We start from the raw sequence: 21,482 nt of genomic DNA on the forward strand, positions 1-21,482 counted from the left end.
TAACAACTTGACAAGTTGGCCAAACGGTGCCCGATGTAATAAAATGAAAAGAAGAAGCAAGATAATGTCATTTTCCCATATTATGAAACCAAAAACAAATGCCTTTTGTGAGACCAAGCTAACAAACCTCTGACGGTGCATTGAAGAACTTAACAGTAAGATAGAAGAAGTACTTTCAAGCTGAGACTTGCAGTTGCACAAAGATCTAAAATACATATTGAGTAGGCCTGATCATCTGAATCTAATTCAATACAGAAAGCATGGCTGAGTTGGATCGTCTTCTGTCTGTGGCCCTTGACTATGTGTGTGGGCCATATAGGTGGGCACAGTTTGTTTTCTTTGAGCCTATTACCTTGAGGATGTGCCAAGATTTGCCTTATGAACTGCCTTCATGCCCAATCTTCTGAATCATTATGACCAACAGACAGCAGCTTTAGCAATGGAGGTAAGACTTCGTCTATTATTTGGCTTGTCATAGAAAATTATTCTTGTATTGCCCTTTTAATCAGTCTAATGAGTGTGTTTGATAAATAACAGGAAAAACTAATATGCTATTTTTAACTGCATCTTGTACATTAAAAAGATATACATTTAGGTTCACACTCTGATAGATTGAAGATTTCATGTTTGGGGAATGTTACTCATCTTAGTTTTCAGATATTATTCTTTTATGAAGAAATTTCAAGCATTAGAACTGGGGAAGTAATAGTTTTTCAGAAGTTTAAATATTCCAAGTTATGGTTACATCTTTTCTGTTATTTGATAATAAGACTTTAAACAGCAGACTAAAATAATAATATTCATAATTCAGTTAGTAAATATTAAAGGTAACATGATTTTGAAAATAGATTCTTTGGTTCAGCCTTTAGGCTGGTGGGTTTACAGTATTTTAGTTCAGTAGAGTTCAGTTCAGTCTGACTCTTTGAGTTCAATCGTGTCCGACTCTTTGCGATGCCATGAACTTCAGCACGCCAGGCCTCCCTGTCCATCACCAACTCCTGGAGTTTACCCGAAGCTCACGTCCATCCAGTCGGTGATGCCATCCAGCCATCTCATCCTCTGTCATCCCCTTCTCCTCCTGCCCCCAATCCCTCCCAGCATCAGAGCCTTTTCCAAAGAGTCAACTCTTCACATGAGGTGGCCAAAGTACTGGAGTTTCAGCTTTAGCATCATTCCTTCCAAAGAACACCCAGGGCTGATCTCCTTTAGAATGGACTGGTTGGATCTCCTTGCAGTCCAAGGGACTCTCAAGAGGTTTCTCCAACACCACAGTTCAAAAGCATCAATTCTTCGGCAGTCAGCTTTCTTCAGTCCAACTCTCACATCCATACATGACCACAGGAAAAACCATAGCCTTGACTAGATGGACCTTTGTTGGCAAAGTAATGTGTCTGCTTTTCAATATGCTATCTAGGTTGGTCAAAACTTTCCTTCCAAGGAGTAAGCATCTTTTAATTTCATGGCTGCAGTCACTATCTGCAGTGATTTTGGAGCCCCAAAAAATAAGTCTGAACTGTTTCCACTGTTTCCCCATCTATTTGCGGTGAAGTGATGGGACCACATGCCATGATCTTAGTTTTCTGAATGTTGAGCTTAAAGCTAACTTTTTCACTCTCCTCTTTCACTTTCATCAAGAGGCTTTTTAGTTCCTCTTCACTTTCTGCCATAAGGCTGGTGTCATCTGCATATCTGAAGTTATTAATATTTCTCCTGGCAATCTTGATTTCAGCTTGTGCTTCTTCCAGCCCAGTGTTTCTAATGATGTACTCTTCAGTTCAGTTCAGTCGCTCAGTCTTGTCCGACTCTTTGCGACCCCATGAATTGCAGCATGCCAGGCCTCCCTGTCCATCACCAACTCCCAGAATTCACTCAGACTCACGTCCATCAAGTCAGTGATGCAATCTAGCCATCTCATCCTCGGTCGTCCCCTTTTCCTCCTGCTCCCAATCCCTCCCAGCATCAGAGTCTTTTCCAATGAGCCAACTCTTCACATGAGGTGGCCGAATTACTGGAGTTTCAGCTTTAGCATCATTCCTTCCAAAGAAATCCCAGGGCTGATCTCCTTCAGAATGGACTCTCAAGAGTCTTCTCCAACACCACAGTTCAAAAGTATCAATTCTTCGGCGCTCAGCCTTCTTCACAATCCGACTCTCACATCCATACATGACCACAGGAAAACCATAGCCTTGACTAGACGGACCCTAGTCAGCAAAGTAATGTCTCTGCTTTTGAATATGCTATCTAGGTTGGTCATAACTTTTCTTCCAAGGAGTAAGTGTCTTTTAATTTCATGGCTGCAGTCACCATCTGCAGTGATTTTGGAGCCCCAAAAAATAAAGTCTGATACTGTTTCCCCACCTATTTCCCATGGAGTGATGGGACCAGATGCCATGATCTTCGTTTTCTGAATGTTGAGTTTTAAGCCGACTTTTTCACTCTCCTCTTTCACTTTCATCAAGAGGCTTTTTAGCTCCTCTTCTCTTTCTGCCATAAGGGTGGTATCATCTGCATCTCTGAGGTTCTTGATATTTCTCCTGGCAATCTTGATTCCAGCTTGTGTTTCTTCCAGTCCAGCGTTTCTCATGATGTACTCTGCATATAAGTTAAATAAGTAGGGTGACAATATACAGCCTTGACATACTCCTTTTCCTATTTGGAACCAGTCTGTTGTTCCATGTCCAGTTCTAATGTTGCTTCCTGGCCTGCATGTAGGTTTCTCAAGAGGCAGGTCAGGTGGTCTGGTATTCCCATCTCTTTTAGAATTTTCCACAGTTTATTGGGATCCACACAGTCAAAGGCTTTGGCATAGTCAATAAAGCAGAAATACATGTTTTTCTGGAATTCTCTTGCTTTTTCCATGATCCAGTGGATGTTGGCAATTTGATCTCTGGTTTCTCTGCCTTTTCTGAAACCAGCTTGAACATCTGGAAGTTCATGGTTCACGTATTCCTGAAGCCTGGCTTGGAGAATTTTGAGCATTACTTTACTAGTGTGTGAGATGAGTGCAATTGTGTGGTAGTTTCAGCATTCTTTGGCATTGCCTTTCTTTGGGATTGGAATGAAAACTGACCTTTTCCAGTCCTGTGGCCGCTGCTGAGTTTTCCAAATTTGCTGATGTACTGAGTGCAGCACTTTCATAGCATCATCTGTCAGGACTTGAAATTAAGTCAATAGATGGAATGAATTCTAAAGTAGACATGATTAAAGAGAGAACTAGTGAAGTGGAAAATTGTTCTAACTCTTTAAATCACCCAGAATGCATAATAGAGACATAAAATACTCAAAATTATCTAATTATTCCATAAAGATATATTAAAAATAGATTAAGATGCTTCATTATACATCTAATGGGAGTTCTGGAACAAGAGGGTGTAAGAATGACTAAGAAATGATAACTAAAGAACTACATCGTGAATTTTTCAGAACTGAACACTTGAAACCTCACATTAAAAGTACGCTCTGCATACTAAGCAGGACAAGTAAAAACCAATCACAATGAGAAACATTCTTTGCAACTAAAAGGCTAGAGACATTTAAAAGCTACCAGAGAGAAAAAAATCTCCAAAAGATTATCAACTGTGCAGGCTTCTCAACAGCAACAATAGCAGCTAGAAGATAATGAACTATCTCTAAAATGCTGAGTGATGATAACTTTATCCATCTAAAGCACTACTAGAGATTGAGGACAAGAGAAAGACATTTTGGGGCAAAGACTAAATTTATCTCTAGCATATCCTATCTATAAGAATTTCTAAAAAACATCCTTTAGCAGAAAGAAAAGAGAACCTCAAGATAGGATGAGAGTGTACTTTTTGGCAAAGTCACTTAACAATGATAATAACAAGACCAATTATTTTTGTAAAGGTTGTTCTGAGTCTCTGGAAAATAATAACAAGGAGTATTAGGTAGCTCAAGTGTGCATTTACTGAGCACCTGCTATGTACCAGAGACTGATCTAGGCTCTGGGAATAAGACATTCCCGGAAATGGGAGGGGGGGGGGAAATGGGGGAAAAAACATAGAGTTTATACTTTAGTGTGAGGAAACTGTATATTGTTTATAAACAGTAGTATTGCACAGACAGTCTTGAAAAAAATACATTGGTAACTAGGAAAAGATACACTTGAAAAATGTGATGGTATGATGAAGAAAAAAACTGGTGTGGCAATATTAAAGTCAGATAAAATACTGTTTAAAGTGAGCACTAAAGTATATTGGGTAGCTAGAGCATTTATATAACACATAACATAGACCTAAAAGTGAAAAATGACAGGATTGGAAGAAAAACTGATGAGCCCACAGATTAGCATATTTCTATTAAAACAGATAGGTAGGGACTTACCTGGCTGTCCAGTGGTTAGGAATTGCCTTGCAGTGCAGAGGACATGGGTTTGATCCTTGGTCAGGGAACTAAGATTCCACATGCTGCAGGGCGACCAAGCCCACACACAGCAGCTAAGACTCGAGGGAGCCAAATAAATACATATCCTTAAAAACAAAAATGAACAAATAAACAGAAAATTAGTCAGGAAAACACATATACCTTGTTTTATTGCACTTCCCTTTATTGTGCTTTGCACACACTACAGTTCAGTCAATTCAGTCACTCAGTCGTGTCCGACTGTCTGTGACCCCATAGACTGTAGCATGCCAGACCTCCCTGTCCATCACCAATGGCCAGAGTATACTCAAACTCAAGTCCATTGAGTTGGTGATGCCATCCAACCATCTCATCGTCTGTCGTCCCCTTTTCTTCCCACCTTCAATATTTCCCCGCATCAGGGTCTTTTCCAGTGAGTCAGTTCTTTGCATCGGGTAGCCAAAATAGTAAGAGTTTCAGCTTTAGCATCAATCCTTCCAGTGAACATTCAGGATTGATTTCTTTTAGGATGGATTGGTTGGATGTCCTTGCAGTCCAAGGGACTCTCAAGAGTCTTCTCCAACACCACAGTTCATACGCTTCAATTCTTCAACATGTAGCGTTCTTTATAGTCCAACTCTCATATCCATGAATGATTACTGGGAAAACCATAGCCTTGACTAGATGGATCTTTGTTGGCAAAGTAATGTTTCTGCTTTTTAATATGCTATCTAGCTTGGTCATAACTTTCCTTCCAAGGAGTAAGTGTCTTAATTTCATGACTGCAATCACCATCTTCAGTGATTTTGGAGCCCCCCAAAAATAAAGTCAGCCATGGTTTCCACTGTTTTCCCATCTATTTCCTGTGATGTGATGGGACCAGATGCCATGATCTTCATTTTCTGAATGGTGAGCTTTAAGCCAACTTTTTCGCTCTCCTCTTTCACTTTCATCAAGAGGCTCTTTAGTTCTTCACTTTCTGCCATAAGGGTGATGTCATCTGCATATCTGAGGTTATTGATATTTCTCCCGGCAATCTTGATTCCAGCTTGTGCTTCCTCCAACCCAGCATTTCTCATGATGTATTCTACATAGAATTTAAATAAGCAGGGTGACAATATACAGCCTTGACGCACTCTTTTTCCTGTTTGGAGCCAGTCTGTTGTTCCATGTCCAGTTCTAACTGTTGCTTTCTGACCTGCATACAGATTTCTCAAGAGGCAGGTCAGGTGATTTGGTATTCCCATCTCTTAAGAATTTTCCAGAGTTTGTTATGATCCACACAAAGGCTTTGGCATAGTCAATAAAGCAGAAATAGATGTTTTTCTGGAACTCTCTTGCTTTTTTGATGATCCAACAGATGTTGGCAATTTGATCTCTGGTTCCTCTACCTTTTCTAAATCCAGCTTGAGGATCTGGGAGTTCTCAGTTCATGTATTGTTGAAGCCTGGCTTGGAGAATTTTGAGCATGACTTTACTAGCATGTGAGATGAGTGCAATTGTGCGGTAATCTGAGCATTCTTTGGCATTGCCTTTCTTTGGGATTGGAATGAAAACTGACGTTTTCCAGTCCTGTGGCCACTGCTGAGTTTTCCAAATTTGCTGACATTCTGAGTGCAGTGCTTTCACAGCATCATCTTTTAGGATTTGAAATAGCTCAACTGGAATTCCATCACCTCCACTAGTTTTGCTCATAGTGATGCTTCCCAAAGCCCCCTTGACTTCGCATTTCAGGGTGTCTGGCTCTAGGTGAGTGATCATACCATCATGATTATCTGGGTAGTGGCGCTCCTCTTTGTACAGTTCTTCTGTGTATTCTTGCCACCTCTTCTTAATATCCTCTGCTTCTGTTACTTCCATACCATTTCTGTCCTTTATTGAGCCCATCTTTGCATGAAATATTCCCTTGGTATCTCTAATTTTCTTGAAGAGATCTCTAGTCTTTTCTGTTCTGTTGTTTTCCTCTATTTCTTTGCACTGACCACTGAGGAAGGCTTTCTTATCTCTCCTTGCTATTCTTTGGAACTCTGCATTCAAATGGGTATATCTTTCCTTTTCTCCTTTGCTTTTCACTTCTCTTCTTTTCACAGGTGCTTATAAGGCCTCCTCAGACAACCATTTTGCTTTCTTGCATTTCTTTTTCTTGGGGATGGTCTCCATCCTGTCTCCTGTATAATGTCACAAACCTCCATTGATAGTTCCTCAGGCACTCTGTCTATCAGATCTAATTGCTTAAATCTGTTCGTCACTTTCACTGTATAATCGTAAGGGATTTGATTTGGGTCATACCTGAATGGTCTAGTGGTTTTCCCTGCTTTCTTCAATTTAAGTCTGAATTAGGCAATAAGGAATTCACAATCTGAGCCACAGTCAGCTCCCAGTCTTGTTTTTGCTGACTGTATAGAGCTTCTCCATCTTTGGCTGCAAAGAATATTATCAATCTGATTTCAGCATTAACCATCTGGTGATATCCATGTGTAGACTCTTCTGTTGTGTCGTTGGACGAAGGTGTTTGCTATGACCAGTGCATTCTCTTGTAAAACTATTAGCCTTTGCCTGCCCTGCTTCACTCTGTACTCCAAGGCCAAATTTGCCTGTTACTCCAGGTGTTTCTTGACTTCCTGCTTTTGCATTCCAGTCCCCTATAATGAAAAGGGCATCTTTTTTGGGTGTGAGTTCTGGAAGGTCTTGTATGTCCTAGAACCGTTCAACTTCAGCTTCTTCAGCATTACTGGTCAAGGCATAGACTTGGATTACTGTGATATTGAATTTTTTGCCTTGGAAATGAATAGATCATTCTTTTTTGAGATTGCATCCAGGTACTGCATTTTGGACTCTTGTTTTGCAGACACCACAGTTTTTACAAATTGAAGGTTCGTGGCAACACTCTGTTGAGCAGATCTGTTGGTGCCTTTTTTTCCAGCAGCATTTGCTCACTTCATATCCCTGTGTCACATTTTAGTAACACTTGCGTAATAGGCATATCTCTGAGATAGTGCAGGTTTGGTTCCAGACCACTACAATAAAGCAAGTATCACAATAAAGCAAGTCACACAAGTTTTGGGGGTGGGTTTACATATAAAAGGCTCTCCATGGGCCTCCTTATTCACTTAGACACAACGATATTGAAACCAGGCCAACTAACCTTACAGTGGCCGCTAAGGGTTCAAGTGAAAGGAGTTGCATACCTCTCACTTTAAATCAAAAGCTAGACATGATTAAGCTTAGTGAGAAAGTCATGTTGAAAGTTGAAACAGGCCAAAAGTTATGCCTTTTGAGCCCAACAGCCAAGTTGTGAATCCAAAGGGAAGGTTTTTAAAGTAAATTGAAAATGATACTCTAGTGAATTCATGAATGATAAGAAAACAAAATAGCCTTATTGCTGATATGGAGAAAGTTTTGGGATCTACATAGATCAGCCAGCCATGGCATTCTCTTAAGCCCAAGCCTAATCTAAGACAAGGCCCTAACGCTAATTCTGTGAGGGCTGAGAGAGATGAGGAAGCTGTAGAAGAAAGGTTTGACCTAGCAGGGGTCGATTTCGTGAAGTTTAAGGGAAGACGTCATCTCTGTAGCATCAGAGTTCATGCAGAGCAGCAAGTGCTGATGTAGACGCTGCAGCAAGTTACCCAGAAGATCTAGCTAAGATCATTCATGAAGGTGGCTGTTCTAAACAACAGATTTTCAGTGTAGAGAGAACAGTCTTCTATTGGAAGAAGATGTCACCAGGACTTTCATAGCTGGAGAGGAGAGGTCAGTGCCTGGCTTGAGGACTACACAGGGCAGGATGACTGTCTTGTTAGGGGCTAATGCAGCTGGTCTGGTGGCTCAGTGGTAAAGAATCTACCTGCCAATGCAGGAGATGTGGGTTTGATCCCTGAGTGGGGAAAATTCCCTGGAGAAGGAAATGGCAACCCACTCCAGTATTCTTGCCTGGGAAATTCCATGGACAGAGGCGCCTGGTGGACTACAGTCCATGGGGTTTCAAAAGAGTAGGATATGATGTGGCAGCTGAACAGTAACAAAATGGTCATTTGCCATTCTTAACTATGCTAAATCTTCTCTTCCTGTGCTCTATAAATGGAACAGCAAAACATGGGTGACAGTACATCTGTTTACAACATGATTTACTAAATATTTGAAGCCCACTGTTGAGATCTACTGCTGAGAAAAAAGAGAGTCCTTTTAACATATTACTACTTACTGACAATGCGGTTTGGTCACCCAAGCACTCTGATGGAGATGTACAAGATTAATGTTGTTTAATGCCTACCTTCTCAACATCCATTCTGCAGCCCACTGATCAAGGAGTAACTTGAACTTTCAAGGCTTTATTATTTAAGAAATACATTTTGGGAGTGGCACACCTCACAGCTTGCAGGATCTTAGTTTCCTGACCAGGAATTGAACCTGGGCCACCACAGTGAAAGTGCCAAATTCTAACCACTGGACTGCCAGAGAAGTCCCATAAGAAATACATTCTTAGGCTATAACTACCATGGTGATTCCTCTGATGGATTTGGGTGGTTAAATGAAAACCTGGGTAGGATTCACCATTCTAGATGCCATTGAGAACATTCATGATTCAAGGGAAGAGGTCAAAATATAAATATTAGCAGGAGTTTGAAAGAAGTTGATTCCAAACCTCATGGTGCCTTGCAGGGCTTTAAGACTTTGGTGGAGGAAATAACACCCAGTGTGGTAGAAAAATAGCAAGAGAACTAGAATTAGAAGTGGAACCTGAAGATGTGACTAAATTGCTTCAATCCCATGATAAAACTTTAATGGATGAGGAGTTACTTCTCATGGGTGAGCATTAAGAAAATGATTTTTTGTCATGGAATCTACTCCTGGTGACGATGCTGTGAGGATTGATGAAATGACAAGAGAGGATTTAGAATATTATATAAACTTAGTTGATAAAGCAGAAGCAGGGTTTGAGAGGATTGACTTCAGTTTTGAAAGACGTTCTACTTTGGGTAAAATGTTACCAAACAGTAATTCATGCTACAGAGAAATTTTCATGAAAGGAAGAGTCAATGGATGTGCCAAACTTCATTATTATCTTATTTTAAGAAATTGCCACAGTCATCCTATCCTACAGAAACCACCCGGATCAGTCAGCAGCCTTCAACATTGAGGCAAGACCCTCCACAACAAAAAGAGTATGATTCACTTGAAGCCTCAAGTGATGGTTAGCATTTTTTAGCAATAGAATACTTTTTAATTTAGATATGAGCATTGTTATTTAGACTCTATGAGTAGATACTGCATTCTACATTATAATATGTTTTATATGTACTGGGAAACAAAATAATCCCCATGATTCACATTATTTTGGTATTTGTTTATTGTGGTGGTATGGAACCAGACTACAATATCTTTGAGAATGCCTATATAGAAGATTTGAACAACACAACTAATAAAGTTGGTCTAATACATATAGAAAATTTTGTACCTAATAAATAGAGAGTAAGCGTTATTTCTGAGCACAGAAGGAATACTTTAAAAAATGGACTATGTCCTAAATCACAAAAGAAGTTTCCAAAATATAAGGTAACCAGAATCAAATAGACTACATTCTGTGACTATAATAATTTAACTTGAAATCAACAATAAAAATAAATCTTTAAAAAAACTCACCTGAATAGAAACTAAAAAATGTACTTTAAATAACTCATAGGTTAAAGAGGAAGCTTGAAAACAGCCAGCAAAGCAGACATGAAAGGAGGAGCATATTAAATAAAAGAACAGAAACTACTAAAATGGGGGAAATGATTAACATTTTCCTAATTGTATATTGTGATAACCAATGATAGGATGAGCAAAATTGGCCAAGAAGAATATAGGTATTATTTGCACCTCTATTCCTGTTCATGGTTTATTTTCTATATTAGTATTCTTTTTCTTTAGACAATATATAATATGGGCTAGCAAGAAAATTATAGAACTCAGGCTATAGAAAATATAGTCATTGTCAAATTTTCAGCAGTACATCTTTTCCATATAATGAGAAAATTATCGGACTGTGTAAGTGCAAACATCAGACTTAAATAATTATTTTACTATTTGTTTAAAAGATTTTACAGTGGTCTTTAAGAGAAATTTCTATTTATATATTTGAGATATTCTTCTTTCCCTTCTTGTAGGTTACTCAAATGAGTCCAGATCTGAATCTCTTTCTGATGAAATACCTGATGGCTCTCATAGTTGGTATTCCTTCCATTTTTGGGGTTGGAAGCAAATAGACTTGGTTTGAATGGGCCAGTTTTTTTTCATGGTCGTAGGATAAAAGAGTAAGTTGAAGTAAATTATCATGGTGTTCACAGGCTTCACATTTACATAATTGTGTGTGTATGTGTTTTCTATGTTGAAACAATTTGGATTTGGAGGAAATATTCCAACAAGATTATAACCTCAGCTGCCACCAGGTATGATTAAATCTTAAACCTAAAAACGTACTCAGAAAAGATAGCCAAGTAGAACCAGGCTTAAGGCCTGTTCCTTACTAATTCAGAATATTTGAGGGAAAGTCAGTCTTTTAAAAAAAAAAAATTCCAAATTAAAATCTTCTTAAAATTAAAAACAAATAAATGCTTATATATATATATATATATCCTTATTTGATCTTTTTGACATTTCTGTGACGACTAGTATTATCATCTCTCTGTTAAAGATATGAAAACTGATGCACAGAGAGGCTCAGTGCCTTGGCTAAAGTCACACAGTATTAGACTTCCATTTCCAATTGTCTGTTGTTCTTCCAGGTTACACCATAAATTATTTAAAGGGATAGCATGTTATTTTATTCTAAGTCATACACATTAAAGCCAAAATAGTAAAATTATATTAGCAGATAAAATAAAATATGTTAAAGATGTTGTTTTAATTCATAGTTAGCCAAATTGCATATTAGAGAGTCATGGTAAAATATAAGATTTGGCCATATTTGAGGAATCTTTCATTTTTTGACCACTTAATTAATAGAACAAAATAAGATCCTGCAGTATTCACAAAGGAACAGATGACTTCAAACATTTTACTAAGTATAAAGCTAATATTTATACTGTATTTGAATTCTCACAAATTCTAAATTAGTGGAATCCATGTTCTTATGATTTTATTTAACCCAAGTTACATGGAAAATAAATTTTGGGAAAATGAATTTCTATAAAAGTCTTAAGATTATATGTAAAATGTTATTGTGTTTTGTATGGGTTAATGTACTTTTAAAATAAATCTTAAATTACCACATTATCAGAATCTTGTGTTTTCTCACTTATCACTGATTAGCAGCTTCTGTTACACAGATTAGATTGAAATCTATAAAAATCACAGTTTTAAAATATACATTCCTGATTACCATATCTGAGACTACTGCTAGTGATACCAGACAGTGCATTTCTCCTTTAAATGCAATTTCATTGGGCAGAGAAGGAAAGAACGGGACAGGTTAACTCAACAATGACAAAAATGGCTTTTCTGGGAATTCATCCTTTGAGAAAGACATTAATGAGTGGTTACTATGTGCCATGAACTATTTGGTGATGCCACAGGTTCAATTACTCTTGCCTAGAAACTCCAATGGACGGAGGAGCCTGGTAGGCTGCAGTCCATGGGGTCGCTAAGAGTCGGATGTGACTGAGTGACTTCACTTTCACTTTTCACTTTCATGCATTGGAGAAGGAAATGGCAACCCACTCTAGTGTTCTTGCCTGGAGAATCCCAGGGACGGGGGAGCCTGGTGGGCTGCCGTCTATGGGGTCACCCAGAGTCAGACATGACCGACGTGACTTAGTAGCAGCAGCAGGTTCAATAGCAAACAAAACAAACCAAGTCCTTGATTTCTGTGTAACAGCCTTACTTGGGATATTTATCTGTGTATTCTTTGAAATTTTTAAATGTATTTTAATCATTGTATACAATGATTAAAAACAAATGAATGCTTATATATATATTCTTATCTGATCTTTTTGACATTTCTGGGATGACTAGTATTATCATCTCTGTGTTAAACATATGAAAACTGATGCACAGAGAGGCTCTGTGCATATATCACTTTAATCATGTATTTTAATCACAGTAAAACATAATTCTAAGGAGAGGGTTTGAATTAGCATTCCTGGTCACCTCTGGGCCACACACAAGCCATTCAGTCACACAGCAATTCTCTTGTGTTAGAAACTCCAGATGGGGCTAAACTAAACCAGCTGGGGACTCATCCCAGTTATTTGGGGGATCCTGACTGGGCCAGAATCCTTTTGAAACTGGTTAGACCTCCCCCAAACCCTTCCATTTGGTTTTCTGGAACCATGGACCACCCACTTCCCTGACTCAACAAAGTCATTGTGACCCTCCCAGCTGGGACTGTGCTCTGGGCTAGAGAGTCACTCCTCCAGAGTGTGAGCAGCCTACAGTCATTTCTAGCATTTGTCTGGTTGAGCCTTTGAGAAATGACTAGAGAGTTACCATAATAATGGTTTCCAATCAATTGAGCCCACTTAATACTCCAAGCACTGTTCTAAGCACTAAATCATTTAATGCTCTAGACAACCTAGTGAGTGGTAGAACTGAGATTCAAACCCAAGCAGTCTGATTGTAGCCTCTAGTCTTTACTGTTAACCCCTCTGTTATACTGTGCTGTTGAAAGACTGGCTTCTAAAATTATGACAGTCAAATTAGTGTTCTTTCTCTCAGTGAAGCCACATTTAAGATTGCTTATGCTAATAATTCTGACACTGGTTGAAATATTTTTAGAAATCTTGTTTTGGAGTTATCTGGGTGACTTAATTTTTTTGGACCCCTGTTTTCTTATTTGTAAAATGAGGAAACAGACCTTCACCATTTGAAGGTAGATTCAATTTTTGGAATGACCAGAAGTCAGTTTGAACCAATTTTAAGAAATAAGTTTAGAAATAAATTCAGCAGTCCAGAGCAACTTTGGATGTATGTACATGTGCACAGGGCCATTGATGACAGAAGAATAAATGTTGTTCTTTCTTCTGTTTAGTTTTTGATACTTTCAGGATATATGTAAACATTATGTTTTATCATTACTTTATGATTCACTTTGAAACATTTAAACTTAAGTTTTATCCCCAACTGTTGTTTTGCTGTATGACTTTTGAAAAGTTCTTTAATCCCTTGTGACCTCACTTTCTTCATCTATAAAATGGGGATCACAATATTTACTCTTGATGGATACCTGTCCCATAGAAGTGTCTGTTTAGGTTTTAATCTCTATAATAAAAACATTATTAAGAAAGATTAACAGAGACTGTATGTAAAACACTTGGCATTATGCAGGTACTCAACAAATACTAGTCTTTGAGTTCTATCCCAGCACTAAAAATAACAATGGCAACAACAGCAGTGATTCTTTTCTAATTTGAAAACTTAGAATATATGCACTTTGTCAATTTATGATCTAATCTTCACATGTCACAACTTTTTTTTAATAATATTGTCTAACTTTAACTTTATGATTCTTATAGTCAGTTATTTACCCAAACTGATACACTGATCTTTGCACCTATTTAATTGGCTCTTTAATTACCATTTTGTTCATCAACATAAACACCTATCTGCTTTTAGTCTTTTCATAGCAGTTAAAAACTTTAGCTCTGGACATAATTCATCCCCTTAATTCTTTTTTTCCTAAGCCTTTATTATGTCTGGGACTTCATTGTATGTTTGCTTAAATTAATTTTTCATATGCTTTGTTCTAGTTAGGTCATGTTTATTCAAGCACTAGATACAGCTTCTGTCATAAAATCAACTTGTAACCTAAATGAACTGCTCTTACAAATTAAAAAATGAGTCTATGCCATGATGAGACCTCCACTACTTCTATAAACCATGCAAGAAAATAATATTTTTACTTTGTAGTAGTACCTTTGCAATATTTCAGTGTCTTCAAGAATGATTAATTTCTTTAGCCGAAAGGGACTTTTTAAAAATGATGAAATTGTATGCTTTCATTTTATGGATGAGGAAAATTAAAGGGGATAATGACTTGTCTAAGGTCACATATTTATTGATAGAGTTGGAACTAAAATCCTGAGTTCCTTATTCTAATACAAACCTCTTTCCATCATACCAGTTTAGGGGACAGATTGACACCGATTTTCGTTTTAGTCTCTCTTCTGTCCACAGTGTTACCTTATATCTGTCCTATAAAGACATTGTTTGGAGAGCTTTTTTTTTTTGAAGAATAACATCAGTCTGTCAAAGTATTGTTTTTGGTCTGTAGGGTTGTTATCTTACACTTAGTGTTTTGTTATCTATGATAGTGAACGAGAGCTGACAGGTACTCCAGGAACCTGAGGGATACAAATAGTCCTATCATAAGGAAATCAAGAGGAACTTCCACTCAAGGGACATCCACACATGCTTCTTCAACTCAGCTGGCCATGGTGGGTGGCCAGAGAAGCAAAGCAGGGAGTGTCCGCAGCAAAGTGAGCAGCGACTACGGCAGCCTCCACAGGTCCTGTGATGGCAGGTGAGTTTTCTCGGCAGCTTAGTTTATATCATGTGCTGGGTAAAAGTCATACAGCGTCTGAAGGAAAAGCAGCCAATTCTGAAACAGAAGTTGATCGTTATTAACCTTTTTGAACTTTGCTAGGTTCAGTTGTCCCAGATTATGGTCAGACTTAATGCCAGCCAGAGGAGTTTAGACGTGATACAGCAAGCAATGTGGAGTCATTGCTCATCAGAGAGAAGGCAGAGTAAAAGTGGTTATTTTAGTAAGATTAACTTAACAAACAATTATGGAATACCTACTGTGTCAGACATTGTGTGAGTCTCTAGGAATACAAAACTGATTTAGGCATGATCTTTGTTCTTAATAAGCTTGAGAAAAATAGAGTAGTCATTACTTGTTTTGTAGTTAAAAGCATGGGGTCTAGAATAATAAACCTCAGTTTCCTTATCTGTAAAATGGAAATAGTTATAATATCTGTCCCTTAGCAATGTTGTAAAAAATAAATTAGATAATACACCTAATTGCTCAGAACAGTGCAAATATAATTGTATAGTCCATAGGTTGTCAAATTTTTGTATAAAGAGAAACATAACTAATATAATAAATATTGTATTACAAATGAAATAATATAATAAATAACTTTAGGCTTATTTACGGTCACATGGTCTTTGTTGCCACCATTCATTCTGCTGTTAATACCATGAAAGCAGCCATAGACAGTATGCAGTCAAAATAGGAGTGACTGTGTTCTAGTAAAACTGTTTACAAAAATAGGAAGGGGCCCGATTTGACCAGTAGGCCGCAATTGGCCAACCCCTGTTTGGTAGCATGGACAAGGAGGTGATTAAATCTGGTGGGGAGGAGGTGGGAGAAAGTGTCACAGAGAATGTCTGAGAGTGGACAGGATATGCTTTCTTGTTATATTTGATGGTAGAGACACTATAATTGGAAACCTCATAGGAGCTCTGCAGTAATTCAGTTAAGAGATGATCGAAGTTTATGAAAGAACAGTGACTGCCGAGAGTAATAGCTGATCTGAAAGATATTTAAAAAGAAGAAATGAAATGATAGGAGTTGGTGATGGATTAAAAGCAGTTGGAGAGAAGGAATGTGCCAAAACAAAATTTTTTTTTGAAGATTTCTAAGCTTGAGAAACTGAAAGAATGAAAATTAAGATGCTGAAATTCTCTATCCTGTGTTTCCATGGCTGTCCTGTATCCTTCCAGGCTCATTCCAGCCTTTCTTTCAGTCTTCCCTGTCTTTGTCATGTAGGATATGATTCCTAGATGTACTCGCTTTTTAGAATGTTGGAATGTTTAGAATCTTTCCTTCTTGTTTGTCCTCTCCACTTGCTTTCTTTTGCCTTCTAACTTGGTCAGCTACTCTAGGTTTTGAAAAGGAGCAGCCTTTGACATGTTTTCTATCTTGTATCCATTGTTTACATGTTTTCTAACTTTGACATGTTTTCTTTCTTGTATCCATTTCTTTTTATTTTCCTTGCAAGATTTTTGAAATATTTTGAATATTTCCTTTCTACCAATTCCATCCTGCATTCTTTGTATTTATGGTCTTTTTCACCTTCTTACCCCACTTCTAACATAACCAACGACCTGTTTTTAAACTATCAAAGATCGTTTCCCTTTCCTGCCTTTTCCTTTCATTCAGCACTCCTAAGTGAAAAGCACTCTTCTAGATGCTAGGAACACAGAGATGGAAGACAAAAGAGTAGTAGGTGTGATAAAATTGTACATAATGTACTTTGGGATTCCAGAAAAGAAATCCTTTTAAGTCACTGTGGAAAGTCTCGTTCACAAACAAGGTAAAACCTTAATCTGACTAGGGTGCAGAGGAGGCAGCTGGAAATCTCAAGACAAGGAAACAGCACATGCAGAGGCAAGGAGGACAAAAAGGCATTTAGGTATCAGGGCCACCGGAGGAGATGAAACATGCTGAGGAGTTTAGGGTTTTTTCCCCTAGAGCAATGAGAAACCATTAAAAGACTTTGAGCATTGGGGTAAAAAAAATGAGATTTGTGTTTTAGGAAGATCACTTTGACAACAGCATAGGAGAGGAGGTTGTAAGTAAGCCCAGTTGGGAAGTTTCTAGAGTAAAATTAGAGCTCTTAACTTAAAACACTCATACATAGAGAGGAAACCAGAGAATCTTTCAGAATACCTGCCTCCGTGAACTGCTAGCTCCAGCTGGCGCTAGTGGTAAAGAACCCACCTGCCAGTGCAGGAGATGTAAGAGACATGAGTTGATCCCTCGATTGAGAAGATTCCCTCGAGGAGGAAATGGCAACCCATTCTTGCCTGGAGAATCCCATGGACAGTGGAGCCTGCCATGGGGTCACAAAGAATTGGACATGACTGATGTGATGGCCTAGCATGGCTCCATGAACTGACTTTCAGCAGTATTTGATATTTGACATTATTAGCCTCATCCTTTTCAATAAGGAATGAACAGTTATACTACAACTCTTATGCATGTGGCATTCTGTGTATTAAGAGAGGTACAGAAGAAAGCTAAAGTATAATTTCTACTTTCCAGAATAGAACCTTACAGGAAAGGTAGGACATAACCGATTAAAAATAGTTCAGGCTGGCGTATAATTAAAACTGAGTGTTAGAGATGACCAGTGTTAGAGAACTTCAAATGAGCAGGTTGGCTCCTCTGAAAATATCTCAGAGGAGATAAGTAGGGTGAGCAGATGGTGCTACAAGTAATGAGTTCATATTGAGCAGAGAACTTCTGAAGGGAGTTAAATGTAGGAGAATTTTAGCTTCTGTAATCTAAATGAAATTAAAGTTTAGGTAAGAGAGCTTGTAATCTTTAAGATAAGGTAGTGGTAATTAAAAAGCTGTGAGATGGAATTCCTTGAAGCTTAATAAAAAAGGACATACCAAGAACAAGATCATCAGTCATCATCAGTTCAGTTGCTCAGTTGTGTCCAGCTCTTTGTGACCCCATGGACTGCAGCACGCCAGGCCTCCCTGTCCGTCACCAACTCCCAGAGCTTGCTCAAACTCATGTCTGTCGAGCTGGTGATACCATCCAACCATCTCATCCTCTGTCGTCCCCTTCTAGGAGAAGAACAAGATACAGTAATGAAAACAATACAGTAAGAATAGCCTAGCACGTGATTCAGAGAAAATGCTTATAAACACATGAATGTCTCTATGAAAGTTTAGTGTCATGGAAACTAGGGGATAATGTATGACCTCCTGTGATGACCTTATCTCTCTGCTTAATTAAAATCACACTCATCCTTTAACTCCTGCTTAATTCCCATACCATGACAGCTAATTAATTGCTTTTTAAACATTCTTTGAGTGTGACCTATTAGTACAGTTTTTTTTTCCTCAGCTAAGTTTGCAGTTTCTGGAGAATGTGAACTTGCTGACAGATATCTGTATATCCCTTGACAGTATCTAGCACTATGTTGTTCTTTAGTTGCTAAGTCGTGTTTGACTATTTGCGACCCCGTGGACTGTAGCCTGCCAGGCTCCTGTCTATGGGATTTTCCAGGCAAGAATACTGGAATGGGTTGCCATTTTCTTCTCCAGAGAATCTTCCCAACCCGGGGATCGAACCCATGTCTTCTGCATTGGCAGGCAGATTTTTTATCACTGAGCCACGAGGGAGGAAACAAATAAATCTGTCAAACAACTTTAGAAATAATTTGGGCATGCCATCTCATGGATATTTCTTTCTGCATCAGTCAGTTTTCAAGTTTACATGTTAGCACTATATTTTGGCCATGGTTTTCTCATCATCTCATGTTATCTTGACTGTAAGATTACACATATGCACACATATCTGCTTCTCAGTACTCACTCTAGTCCAGATTCCTTGATGGATAATTACTGATCTCAGTGCTATGTAAAATAAAATAGACTTAGGTAAATATAGTTAGATGAGAGGATATAGAAAAGGAAATGGATGAGTAGCTGGGTGAATTCGAGAATGAGTGGTTGGTTTGGTAAGTGGGTGACATTTTACTGTGTAGTTGAGTCCTAATTATCCATGGCAGGTGGTTCATATACTAGAATTTTGTGAATAACCATATATTTCAGTTAAATAGACATAACTCAGTTTTTTCTATGGAAAAGGTATTTGAGTCTTATTCACGAAATTAAACTCAAAGATTTAGATTTCAGTTTTAGAAAATGTAATTCATATTTTTAATTACTTTGATATCATCATATTTTGTTTTTTTCATTTGCCATATTTACTTGAATTAGATACTTATGAAGTCATCAAGAGGTGAAAGTTCTCTGAATTAGCTAGCAAGTCATAGTTAGAAAAATTTTCAGTTTAGGGCAATAATTATTATGTAAAATAATTATTAACTAGAATAACATGCTTATTCTGTTTTCATTATTTTAATTTGAAACATTGTAATTATTTAATCAAAACTTACAAATCAAATTTAAAACCTTTATGTTCTGAATGTGAAGTCTTTTAATAAATAAAAGTTAAATGTTCTTTTATCCATTAATTTGAGGAATTTAAAAAATATTCTAAAGGTAGTTTTTCATTCTTAAATTTTCTTTTTTGCTTTACTCAAACAGGAGAAGAAAGACATGCTTTCTTTTATCATTTTAAAAGGACTTCATTTTTAAACTTTGTGCTCTAATGAAAACATTGTTTGATAAGCACTGCTATATAAGACTGGATCACCTCAGTAGTATATGAATCAGTCTTTATAATCTTTAAATTTTACAAATGATTCATAATGAGTCATTAAATTTGTTATAGTCATTAACTGAGGGAAATGGTAAATTGGTATTTTCTGACAGCCAGTAGGTCTTCAGCTGTTCATGACTAGTTCTTTTGATGACTTTAAAAAAGGAAAAACCTGCTACCTCCTTCTTATTTTTAGAAATACTACTAAAAATTTAATGTATTAATTATATTTGGTTGTTTTCTTTGATTGTTGTTATTCTAAATTAAATACTTTTTACAAACCTGTGTTTAGTTATACGGGGGCTTTCCTGGTGGTTCAGTGGTTAACAATCCACCTGCAATGCAGGAGCCACAGGAAATACAGGTTCAGTCCCTGGGTCAAGGAGATCCACTGGAGAAGGGCATGGCAAGACACTTCAGTACTCTTGCTTAGAGAATCCCATGGACAGAGCAGCCTGGAGGGCTACAGTCCATAGGGTCACACAAAGAGGTGGACATGACTGAGAGACTTAGCATGCACACACATATAGTGTATATGACTATGAGTTTTTTTAGCTCTAATGAGGACTCAGTGAGTCAGAATCGCAACAAAAGAAAATTTTAACAGGTCCCACTGCTGCCTTTCAAGATAAATAGAACGATGGAGAGGACAGCCTGCGATGAGCAATGGAACCCAGTTGACGCACTCAAAAGCTGCATCTTGGGGAAGGGATGAGGAGAGAATTTGCTTTACAGGTAGTTAATTGAGCTATTAACTGGGCTCTCTGGAAGGAAGTTGTTCACAGTTAGCATCATCATTGCTTGCCAACTCCCTCACTTTTTTAATGTTCCGTTAATTTCTCCTCTAATTTCATGCGCTCCCTTTTCCACTCTACAATCCAGGGTTGTAGTGCAATTGGAGTTTGCTGCACCATGACTATCACCATTCTTCTAGATTGCCTGGGACAATGCCATATTTCTTCTGTTCTTATTCTTCCTCTCCTGGGACCCACCTCACAACCCAAAACTTATTTGAATGAGAAAAGTATCCTTACTTAGCATAGTTCTAGATCAGTTGGCTCTGCTTAACTTCAACTTCTGTCTGGTTGCAAGGCACCTCTTAATTCTGAGCCTAAATAGTAGATTTTCTTTTCTCCGTTTTGTTTGGCAAAACAAATTCAACAGTGTAAATCATGAAATTATTTTGTAAATCAGTGCTATTTTCATGAAAAATTTTAGTATTGTTTTCTAGTGTGTTCTGTTACCTCCTACATTAGGTACACTCCCTGCAGTTACAGAGGAGTGGAGGAGAGACTACCTCATGGCAGCATGTCACGACTTACAGATCACTCCAGGCACAGTAGTTCCCATCAGCTCAATGAACAGTCATGACATAGCAGCATCAGAGATCTCAGTAATAATCCTATGACTCACATCACACATGGTACCAGCATGAATCAGGTTATTGAAGAAGATGGAACCAGTGCTCAAATTGTCCTAAGGTGAATTTGTGCTGTTTAAAAAGAAGCTTTTATTCTTTGCCTTTGCATGACTGATTGCTATAACTCAGTTATGATGCTTTCAGTCAGGTGCAGATTGTCTGTTGAAAAGTAAATTTTTGCTTTTTATATTGCATCAAACTTGGAACCTCAAGGCATCCAAAATGCTAAGAATGATATGATCACATAAATAACTCTTATTTCTAGGTTATGAAGAAATAATTATTTGTCTGTTAAGCATTTTTATAAACACACTTGTTTTATATTTGGAAAAATCCTAAATGTATGATGACTGCTTTATAGTGAACTTTCATATAATATCAACTAGTTGTGAGGTAACATTCTGGTAGTTAGTTCTGTTAATAAAACAAAATTTTAGAATTAAAGAAATTTTCTATGCAAGGTTTATTTCTCAGATGAATAGTAGGACTTTGTAGTTTTCTTTCCACTAAGTGAAAAAGAACTGTTTTTAA

The 21,482-nt window shown here is 37.7% G+C and overlaps 1 pseudogene; it reads left to right on the plus strand.

The window, feature by feature from the left end:
• Positions 1-439: 439 nt before the first annotated feature.
• On the plus strand, positions 440-21,016 carry LOC138097722 (frizzled-3-like; annotated as a pseudogene).
• Positions 21,017-21,482: the final 466 nt, after the last annotated feature.

Source organism: Capricornis sumatraensis, chromosome 21, assembly GCF_032405125.1.
Source record: "Capricornis sumatraensis isolate serow.1 chromosome 21, serow.2, whole genome shotgun sequence".
Taxonomy (NCBI): domain Eukaryota; kingdom Metazoa; phylum Chordata; class Mammalia; order Artiodactyla; family Bovidae; genus Capricornis; species Capricornis sumatraensis.